The sequence below is a fragment of the Triticum dicoccoides genome, chromosome 4A (genome assembly GCF_002162155.2).
Source record: "Triticum dicoccoides isolate Atlit2015 ecotype Zavitan chromosome 4A, WEW_v2.0, whole genome shotgun sequence".
NCBI lineage: Eukaryota > Viridiplantae > Streptophyta > Magnoliopsida > Poales > Poaceae > Triticum > Triticum dicoccoides.
Window position 1 is genome coordinate 198243865 of NC_041386.1, and position 11445 is coordinate 198255309.

Consider the following 11445-nt stretch of genomic DNA (forward strand, 5'->3'; position numbering starts at 1 on the left):
ACATATTTCAACTTAGCTTTCTCTAGGAACGCATTAAAATTCAACAGAACAACAGCACGGGCCATCTATCTACAACTACATAGACATACAAAATACTATCAGGTACTAAGTTCATGATAAATTAAAGTTCAATTAATAAAATTACTTAAGAACTCCCACTTAGATAGACATCTCTCTAATCATCTAAGTGATCACGTGATCCATATCAACTAAACCATGTTCGATCATCACGTGAGATGGAGTAGTTTTCAATGGTGAACATCACTATGTTGATCATATCTACTATATGATTCACGCTCGACCTTTTGGTCTCTAGTGTTCCGAGGCCATATTTGCATATGCCAGGCTCGTCAAGTTTAACCCGAGTATTCTGCGTGTGCAAAACTGGCTTGCACCCGTTGTATGTGAACGTAGAGCTTATCACACCCGATCATCACGTTGTGTCTCGGCACGACGAACTATAGCAACGGTGCATACTCAGGGAGAACACTTATACCTTGAAATTTAGTGAGAGGTCATCTTATAATGCTACCGTCGAACTAAGCAAAATAAGATGCATAAAGGATAAACATCACATGTAATCAATATAAGTGATATGATATGGCCATCATCATCTTGTGCCTTTGATCTCCATCTCCAAAGCACCGTCATGATCACCATCATCACTGGCTTGACACCTTGATCTCCATCAAAGCATCGTTGTCGTCTCGCCAACTATTGCTTATACGACTATCGCTACTGCTTAGTGATAAAGTAAAGCAATTACATGGCGATTGCATTTCATACAACAAAGCGACAACCATATGGCTCCTACCAGTTGCCGATAACTTTGTTACAAAACATGATCATCTCATACAATAAAATTTAGCATCATGTCTTGACCATATCACATCACAACATGCCCGGCAAAAACAAGGTAGACGTCCTCTACTTTGTTTTTGCAAGTTTTACGTGGCTGCTATGGGCTGAGCAAGAACCATTCTTACCTACGCATCAAAAAAACACAACGCGGTATAGTGATTGCTTTTTGATCTTCAAAAGGAACCCTGTTCATTGAATCCGATTCAACTAAAGCTGGAGAAACAGACACCCACTAGCCACCTGTGTGCGAAGCACGTCGGTAGAACCAGTCTCGCGTAAGCGTACGCGTAATGTCGGTCTGGGCCGCTTCATCTAACAATGCAGCTGAATCAAGAATCAACTAGTAACGGAAAGCAATATGTATATACCCACGCCCCCAACTCCTTTGTGTTCTACTCGTGCATACAACATATACACATAAACCTGGCTCTGATACCACTATAGGGAACGCAGTAATTTCAAAAATGTTCCTACGCACACGCAAGATCATGGTGATGCACATCAACGAGAGGGGAGAGTATCGTCTACGTACCCTCATAGACCGTAAGCGGAAGCATTCTGACAACACGGTTCATGTAGTCGTACGTCTTCACGATTGGCCGATCTAGTACCGAAGATACGGCACCTCCACGATCTGCACACGTTCGGCTCGGTGACGTCCCGCGAACTCACGATCCAGTTGAGATTCGAGGAAGAGGTTTGTAAGCACGACGGCGTGATGACGGTGATGATGTTGCTACGGGAACATGGCTTCTCCTATGCACCGCTACGATATTACCGAGGTGGATTATGGTGGAGAGGGGCACCGCACACGGCTAAAGATCAATAATCAACTTGTGTGTCTATGGGGTGCCCCCTCCCCCGTATATAAAGGAGTGGAGGAGGGGGAGGGGCCGACCTCTCTAGGCGTGCCCCAAGGGAGTCCTACTCCCATCGGGAGTAGGATTACCCCCTTTCCTTTGTTGGTTCTAGGAGAGAAGGAAGGAGGAGGAAGAAGGAAGGAAAGGGGGGGCCGCCACCTCCCAATTCGGATTGGGCTTGTGGGGGGGGGCCTCCTTTTCTTATTTTTCCCTCACTTCCACTAAGGCCCAACAAGGCCCATATACCTCCCAGGGGTTCCGGTAACCTCCCGGTGCTCCGGTATACTCCCGATTTCACCCGGAACCATTCCGATGTCCAAACATAGGCTTCTAATATATCGATATTTACGTCTCGACCATTTCGAGACTCCTCGTTGTGTCCGTGATCAAATCCAGGACTCAAAACTACCTTCGGTACATCAAAACACATAAACTCGTAATACCGATCATCACCGAACATTAAGTGTGCGGACCCTACGGGTTCGAGAACTATGTAGACATGACCGAGACATGTCTCCGGTCAATAACCAATAGCAGAACCTAGAGGATCATATTGGTTCCTACAAATTCTATGAAGATCTTTATCGGTCAAACCACATAAGATATACGTTGTTCCCTTTGTCATCGGTATGTTACTTGCCCGAGATTTGATCATCGGTATCTCAATACCTAGTTCAATCTCATTACCGCCAAGTCTCTTTACTCGTTCCGTAATGCTACATCTCATAACTAACTCATTAGCTACATTGCTTGCAAGGCTTTTAGTGATGTACATTACCGAGAGGGCCCAGAGATACCTCTCCGACAATCGGAGTGACTAATCCTAATCTTGATCCATGCCAACTCAACAAACACCATCGGATACACCTGTAGAGCACGTTTACAATCACCCAGTTATGTTGTGATGTTTGGTAGCACACAAATTGTTCCTCCAGTATTCGGGAGTTGCATGATCTCATAGTCATAGGAACATGTATAGTTATGTAGAAAGCAATAGCAACAAACGAAACGATCATCGTGCTAACCTAATGGATGGGTCAAGTCAATCACATCATTCTCTAATGATGTGATCCCGTTAATCAAATGACAACTCATGTCTATGGTTAGGAAACATAACCATCATTTATTCAACGAGCTAGTCAAGTAGAGGCAAACTAGTGACACTCTGTTTGTCTATGTATTCACACATGTACTAAGTTTCCGGTTAATACAATTCTAACATGAATAACAAACATTTATCATGATATAAGGAAATACAAATAACAACTTTATTATTGCCTCTAGGGCATATTTCCTTCACAAGGCACCCCAAGGTAAAATTCAAGGACAACCAAAAGCCTAAGCTTGGGGACGCCCCGGAAGGCATCTCCTCTTTCGTCTTCATCTATCGGTAACTTTACTTGAGGCTATATTTGTATTCACCACATGATATGTGTTTTGCTTGGAGCGTCTTGTATGATTTGAGTCTTTGCTTTTTAGTTTACCACAATCATCCTTGCTGTACACACCTTTTGGAGATATACACATGAATTGGAATTTATTAGAATACTCTATGTGCTTCACTTATATCTTTTGAGCTAGATAATTCTGCTCTAGTGCTTCACTTATATCTTTTTAGAGCATAGTGGTGGTTTTATTTTATAGAAATTATTGATCTCTCATGCTTCACTTATATTATTTTGAGAGTCTTTGAGAACAGCATGATGATTTGCTTTGGTTATGAAATTAGTCCTAATATGATAGGCATCCAAGATGGGTATAATAAAACTTTCATATAGAGTGCATTAAAAACTATGAGAAGTTTGATTCTTGATAGTTGTTTTGAGATATAAAGGTGGTAATGTTAGAGTTGTGCTAGTTGAGTAATTATGGAATTGAGAAATACTTGTGTTGAAGTTGGCATGTCCCGTAGCATGCACGTATGGTAAACTTTGTGAGACAAATTTGAAGCATGGAGTGTTCTTTGATTGCTTTCCTTATGAATGGCGGTCGGGGATGAGCGATGGTCTTTTCCTACCAATCTATCTCCCTAGGAGCATGTGCGTAGTGCTTGATTTTGATGACTTGTAGATTTTTGCAATAAGTATGTGAGTTTTATGACTAATGTTGAGTCCATGGATTATACGCACTCTCACCCTTCCATCATTGCTAGCCTCTTCGGTACCGTGCATTGCCCTTTCTCACCTTGAGAGTTGGTGCAAACTTCATCGGTGCATCCAAACCCCGTGATATGATACGCTCTATCACACATAAGACTCCTTATATCTTCCTCAAAACAGCCACCATACCTACCTATTATGGCATTTCCATAGCCATTCCGAGATATATTGCCATGCAACTTTCCACTGTTCCATTTATTATGACATGCTCCATCATTGTCATGTTGCTTTGCATGATCATGTAGTTGACATCGTATTTGTGGCAAAGCCACCTTCATAATTTTTTCATACATGTCACTCTTGATTCATTGCATATCCCGGTACACCGCCGGAGGCATTCACATAGAGTCATATTTTGTTCTAAGTATCGAGTTGTAATTCTTGAGTTGTAAGTAAATAAAAGTGTGATGATTTTCATTGTGAGAGAATTGCCCCATGTGAGGAAAGGATGATGGAGACTGTGATTCCCCCACAAGTCGGGATGAGATTCCGGACGAAAAAAGAGGCCATAAAAAAAGAGAACAAAGGCCCAAAGAAAAAAAGGGAGAAAAAGAGAGAAAAAGAGAGAAGGGACAATGTTACTATCCTTTTTCCACACTTGTGCTTCAAAGTAGCACCATGATCTTCATGATAGAGAGTCTCCTATTCTGTCACTTTCATATACTAGTGGGAATTTTTCATTATAGAACTTGTCTTGTATATTCCAGTGATGGGCTTCCACAAAAATGCCCTAGGTCTTCGTGAGAAAGCAAGTTGGATGCACATCCACTTAGTTTGTTTTGTTGAGCTTTCATATATTTATAGCTCTAGTGCATCCGTTGCATGGCAATCCCTACTCCTTGCATTGACATAAATTGATGGGCATATCCATAGCCCGTTGATTAGCCGCGTCAATGTGAGACTTTTGCCCTTTTTGTCTTCTCACACAACCTCCATCATCATATTCTATTCCACCCATAGTGCTATGTCCATGGCTTGCGCTCATATATTGCGTGAAAGTTGAAAGAGTTTGAAAAGGCTAAGTATGAAACAATTTCTTGGCTTGTCATCGGGGTTGTGCATGATGGGAGCATTTTGTGTGACAAAAATGAAGCATGACCAAATTATATGATTTTGTAGGGATAAGCTTTCTTTGGCTATGTTATTTTGATAAGACATAATTGCTTGGTTAGAATGCTTGAAGTATTATTATTTTTATGTCAATATTAAACTTCTTTCTAGAATCTTTTGAATCTAAAAATTGATGCCGCAATAAAGAAAATTACATTGAAAATTATGTTAGGTAGCATTCCACATCAAAAATTCTGTTTTTATCATTTACCTACTAGAGGACGAGTAGGAATTAAGCTTGGGGATGCTTGATACGTCTCCAACGTATCTATAATTTTTGATTGTTCCATGCTATTATATTATTTGTTTTGGATGTTTAATGGGATTTAATGTGTACTTTTATATTATTTTTGGGACTAACCTATTAACCGAAGGCCCAGTGCAAATTGTTGTTTTTTTGCCTATTTCAGTGTTTCACCGAAAAGGAATATCAAACAGAATCCAAATGAAATGAAACCTTCACGAGGATCTTTTTTGGAACAAACGCAATCCAGGAGACCTGGAGTGGAGGTCAAGGAAGCAACAAGGTAGCCACGAGGTAGGGCGATGCGCCCAGGGGGGCAGGCGTGCCCCCACCCTCGTGGGGCCCTCGTGGCTCCACTGACCTACTTCTTTCGCCTATATATACTCTTATACCCTGAAAACATCCAGGGGAGCCATGAAACCACTTTTCCACCGCCACAACCTTCTATACCCGTGAGATCCCATCTGGGGACCTTTTTCGATCACGGAGGGCTTCTACACCAACACCATAGCCTCTCCAATGATGTGTGAGTAGTTTACCATAGACCTTCGGGTCCATAGTTATTAGCTAGATGGCTGGTTCTCTCTCTTTGGATCTCAATACAAAGTCTTCCTCGATGTTCTTGGAGATCTATTCGATGTAGATCTTTTTGCGGCGTGTTTGCCGAGATTCAATGACTTGTGGGTTTATGATTATGATTATCTATGAACAATATTTGATTCTCCTCTGAATTCTTATATGCATGATTTGATATCTTTGCAAGTCTCTTCGAATTATCAGTTTGGTTTGGCCTACTAGATTGATCCTTCTTGCAATGGGAGAAGTGCTTAGGTTTGGGTTCAATCTTGCGGTGTCCTTTCCCAGTGACAGCAGGGGAAGCAAGGCACGTATTGTATTGTTGCCATCGAGGATAAAAAGATGGGGTTTATATCATATTGCTTGAGTTTATCCCTCCACATCATGTCATCTTGCCTAATGCGTTACTCTGTTCTTATGAACTTAATACTCGAGATGCATGCTGGATAGCAGTCGATGTGTGGAGTAATAGTAGTAGATGCAGAATCGTTTCGGTCTACTTGACACGGACGTGATGCCTATGTTCATGATCATGCCTAGATATCATCATAACTATGCACTTTTCTATCAATTTCTCGGCAGTAATTTGTTCACCCACCATAATATATGCTATCTTGAGAGAAGCCACTGGTGAAACCTATGGCCCCCGGGTCTACTTTACATCATATTATTTTCCCGTCAACTAGCTATTTCTGTCGCCGTTTATTTTGCAATCTTTACTTTTCAATCTATACAGCAAAAATACAAAAATATTTATCTTATTATCTCTATGAGATCTCACTTTCATAAGTTACCATGAAGGGATTGACAACCCCTTTATCGCATTGGTTGCGAGGTTCTTGTTTGTTTGTGCAGGTACTAGGAGAATTGCGTGTAGTCTCCTACTAGATTGATACCTTGGTTCTCAAAAACTGAGGGAAATACTTGCGCTACTTTGCTGCATCACCCTTTCCTCTTCAAGGGAAAACCAACGCATGCTCAAGAGGTAGCACCCACCCAGGTGCTCCCCTGCGGTGGATCTTGGCTCCAGAAATTCTTATTTATTGTATAAAAAATCCTTGCAAAGTTTTGTTCCATTCCAAGAACTTTTATTTCTACACAAAAACAACATCATGGTAGTTCTGCTGAAAACAACGTCAGTCTGGGTTACTTTCATTCAAATTATGCAAATTAGAGTCCGAAACAAGAGGAAAAGCATTAGGAAAAGTAGATATGTTGGAGATGTATCAGTAACCATCTGGGTTATCTCTTGAATGAAGCATACGGGTATCTCTCATGTTTTTGGAACAGAGAATCATAATAAGAGTGACTTAAGAAGATATGAACAGTTTCATCTGAGTAGGCAAACGTGTAATGCCTAAGCAGGATGGAAGAAAGGTTCAGAGTGTTGAGGAATGAATCTTGTGTCTGGTATCGGAATGGGTCATCTCAAGGAAGGTGGCTTTTGGAAATGCATATGAAGCCAAGTGCAAGGGTAATTTTAGATACAAGGATCACATAGCCATTTACATGAAACTTCATAATGAATGGCAGAGTTTTTGTAAGGAATTCTAAAGAATGAAAGGCTCGAGGTAGAATGATAATTGATCGCATGGGCAAATGGAATGTATAGTCGCAAGATCTACTTAAAGGCAAAGCATACTGCACCACTATGTATTTAGGACTCGAGCATTTTTGAATCTATAGGATGAGCAAAATCAAAGTGACCAACATTCATACCACCATGATGAATAAGAAGGGTGGTGGCATATCATGTGATCACGCTACAAGGCTTGTAAGAGAATAGATTGTCAGCTATGTTGGCAACAATGTCGGTACCAAGGGCAAGGGACGAAGAGAACCATTTTCCAGGAATAGATCATCTCGGAGTTCGTACAAGCATCCATTTATGGACTGGTACAAGCATCTCAGAGTTGGAATATACGCTTTGATGTGGTGATCAAAGCATATGGTTTTGTACAGACTTTTGGAGAAGCCTGTATTTACAAGAATATTATATGTGGATGACATATTGTTGATTAGAAATGATATAGAATTTCTGTATAACATAAAAGGATACTTGAATAGGAGTTTTTCAATGAAAGACCTCAGTGAATCTACTTATATATTGGGCATCAATATCTATAGAGATACACTGGTACAGCGACGTGCTGTACAAACGGTTTTTAACCCCTTTCCGTGATGGCATTTGGAACCGTCGCCAAGTGAGTGTGGGTGATAGGGGGGTCCTTCCCACACGACCCAGAAATCGTCGGGGATAGGCCCTCCTGGGACACATGCTGGGGTCATGTGTGATCGGGCGAGACATCAAAACCCAATCATTTCCGTAGGTATGTACATCCCACACGGTAATCCGAGAAAAACATTTCCGTAGGTATGTACATCCCACACGGTGAATCCCATAAAAACATTTTCGTTCGTATGTATATCACGCACAGTTCTTTGTGTGGAAACGTTTGTGCAAGGTGGCCTAACGCAAACAGTTCGCTGCCAGAAGCCGTGTGTGATTGTTAGTTGATCGAACACGCCTACTTTCTAGAAACCATGCAGGTTGTTTGAGTTCATCGCCCACGGTGCTGTCTGAGTAACCGTCTGCAATAGAAAACCCGAATAAGCAGGGTAATTAGCCTATTATTGATAATCCATGTACTAATCAAATTTATATTTCTTATAAAACACACTAGATATTTAATATCCGTATAACAGCAACCAGGATTTCATAATTGAATTACATTAGATAGCTTCGGCACTCAGTTATGCCATTACACAATAGCACCAAGTTTCACATGCAGCATCATAAACCTTTGGAAAGTAGCATCATACATGGTAAATATACAGATGAATCTCAAATGGGAAACTACAGGAGTGGAAGGCAAATATTGAGCCTTCAATGATGTTGAATGTCCTTGCAACTTTAGGCCAGTGGCTATGGATAATTGCCCGCCCAACCTTCGTCCTCTTCAACAAGACTTCAATATTGTACCGTGGGTGTTGAATGAATACCTTCCTCGCCTCTTGACCATGCAGATGGTTTGAGAGGTAATCATTAGTGAACTGCTTTGAAAAGTACTGAAAAAAAAGCTATGCATAAATCGCTGTTATAAATTTTGAAATGGCGCAAGGGGTAAAAAAAGGTAAAAGAGTTAGTATCATCCTATAGTTGACCAATGTCTTCTTCATTGTGCAAACAAAGATCTTGCTATTATTCGTCGCAAGTTTCTTCATCCTAACAATCTTTCTGAGTTTCTTGACTTGACTCATATTCATGGACATCTCATTTCCCCATATGCAAAATGGGTCGAACAGTGGGTCTAAGCCTCTGATAGCAGGACCTACACGTGCAAGATCAAATTGTGAGAAACCTAAATATTAGAATGGTTCCTACAACTGCACAATAATGCGCTATCAGACAAAGGACCCTGCTTGAACAAACCTTGATGGTAAACCACAATGTCTCCCATTGTTTCCCTGCAACACACATAAGGAAGATCTTGATCAGGTTAACTGAGAGTTGCCATACTATCAGTAGAATATGTATTGAGTACAACCAAGTTTGATTGGTGTCTGCTACGTCTTGAACTTGCGTTGGTTTTCCCCGAAGAGGAAGTGATGATGCAGCAGAGTAGCGTAAGTATTTCCCTCAGTTTTTGAGAACCAAGGTATCGATCCAGTAGGAGGCCACGCTCAAGTCCCTCGTACCCGCACAAAGCGATAGCTACTCGCAACCAACGCGATTAGGGGTTGTCAATCCCTTCATGGTCACTTACGAGAGTGAGATCTGATAGATATAATATTTTTGGTATTTTTGGTATAAAGATGCAAAGTAAAAAGTATAAGAAAAGTAAAAAAGCAAAGCAAGATTAGAGTGATGGAGATCGATATGATGAGAATAGACCCGGGGGCCATAGGTTTTACTAGTGGCTTCTCTCAAGAGCATAAGTATTTTACAGTGGGTGAACAAATTACCGTTGAGCAATTGACAGAATTGAGCATAGTTATGAGAATATCTAGGCATGATCATGTATATAGGCATCACATCCGTGACAAGTAGATCGAAACGATTCTGCATCTACTACTATTACTCCACTCATCGACCGCTATCCAGCGTGCATCTAGAGTATTAAGTTAAAAACAGAGTAACACCTTAAGGAAGATGACATGATGTAGAGAGATAAATTCATGCAATATGAAATAAACCCCATCTTGTTATCCTTGACGGCAACGATACAATACGTGCCTTGCTGCCCCTTCTGTCACTGGGTAAGGACACCGCAAGATCGAACCCAAAGCTAAGCACTTCTCCCATGGCAAGAACTACCAATCTAGTTGGCCAAACCAAACGGATAATTCGAAGAGACTTGCAAAGATAACCAATCATACATAAAAGAATTCAGAGAAGGTTCCAATATTATTCATAGATAGATTGATCATAAACCCACAATTCATCGGTCTCAACAAACACACTGCAAAAAGAAGATTACATTGGATAGATCTCCACAAGAGAGGGGGAGAACTTTGTATTGAGATTCAAAGAGAGAGAAGAAGCCATCTAGCTACTAACTATGGTCCCAAAGGTCTGAGATAAACTACTCACACTTCATCGGAGGGGCTAGGATGATGTAGAAGCCCTCCGTGATGACGGCCCTCTTCCAGCGGAGCTCCGGAACAGGCCCCAAGATGGGATGTTGTGGATAAAGAAAGTTGCGGTGGTGGAATTAGGTTTTTGGCTCCTATTCGGATCGTTTGGGGGTATGTGTGTATATATAGGAGGAAGAAGTACGTCGGGGGAGCAACGAGGGGCCCACGAGGCAGGGGGCACGCCCCCCACCCTCGTGACCGCCTCTTTTGTTCCTTGGAGCAGGGTCCAAGTCTCCTGGATCATGTTCGGTGAGAAAATCACGTTCCCGAAGATTTTATTCCTTTTGGACTCCGTTTGATATTCCGTTTCTTTGAAACACTGAAATAGGCAAAAAACAGCAATTCTAGGCTGGGCCTCCGGTTAATAGTTTAGTCCAAAAAATAATATAAAAGTGGAAAATAAAGCCCAATATAGTCCAAAACAGTAGATACTATAGCATGGAGCAATCAAAAAATATAGATACGTTGGAGACGTATCAGGCATCCCCAGGCTTAATTCCTGCTCGTCCTCAAGTAGGTAAATGATAAAAAGAGAATTTTTGATGCGGAGTGCTACTTGGCATAATTTCAATTCAAATCTTCTTAATTGTGGTATGGATATTCAGACTAGAAAGATTCAAGACAAAAGTTTATATTGACATAAAAATAATAATACTTCAAGCATACTAACAGAGCAATTATGTCTTCTCAAAATAACATGGCAAGCTCATACTAACAAAGCATACTAACAAAGCAATTATCCCTACAAAATAATATAGTCTGGCTATGCTCCATCTTCACCACACAAAGTATTTAAATCATGCACAACCCCGATGACAAGCCAAGCAATTGTTTCATACTCTAACTTTTTCAAAACTTTTTCAATCTTCACGCAATACATGAGCGTGAGCCATGGATATAGCACTATAGGTGGAATAGAATGGTGGTTGTGGAGAAGACAAAAAGGAGGGGAAGATAGTCTCACATCAACTAGGCATATCAACGGGCTATGGAGATG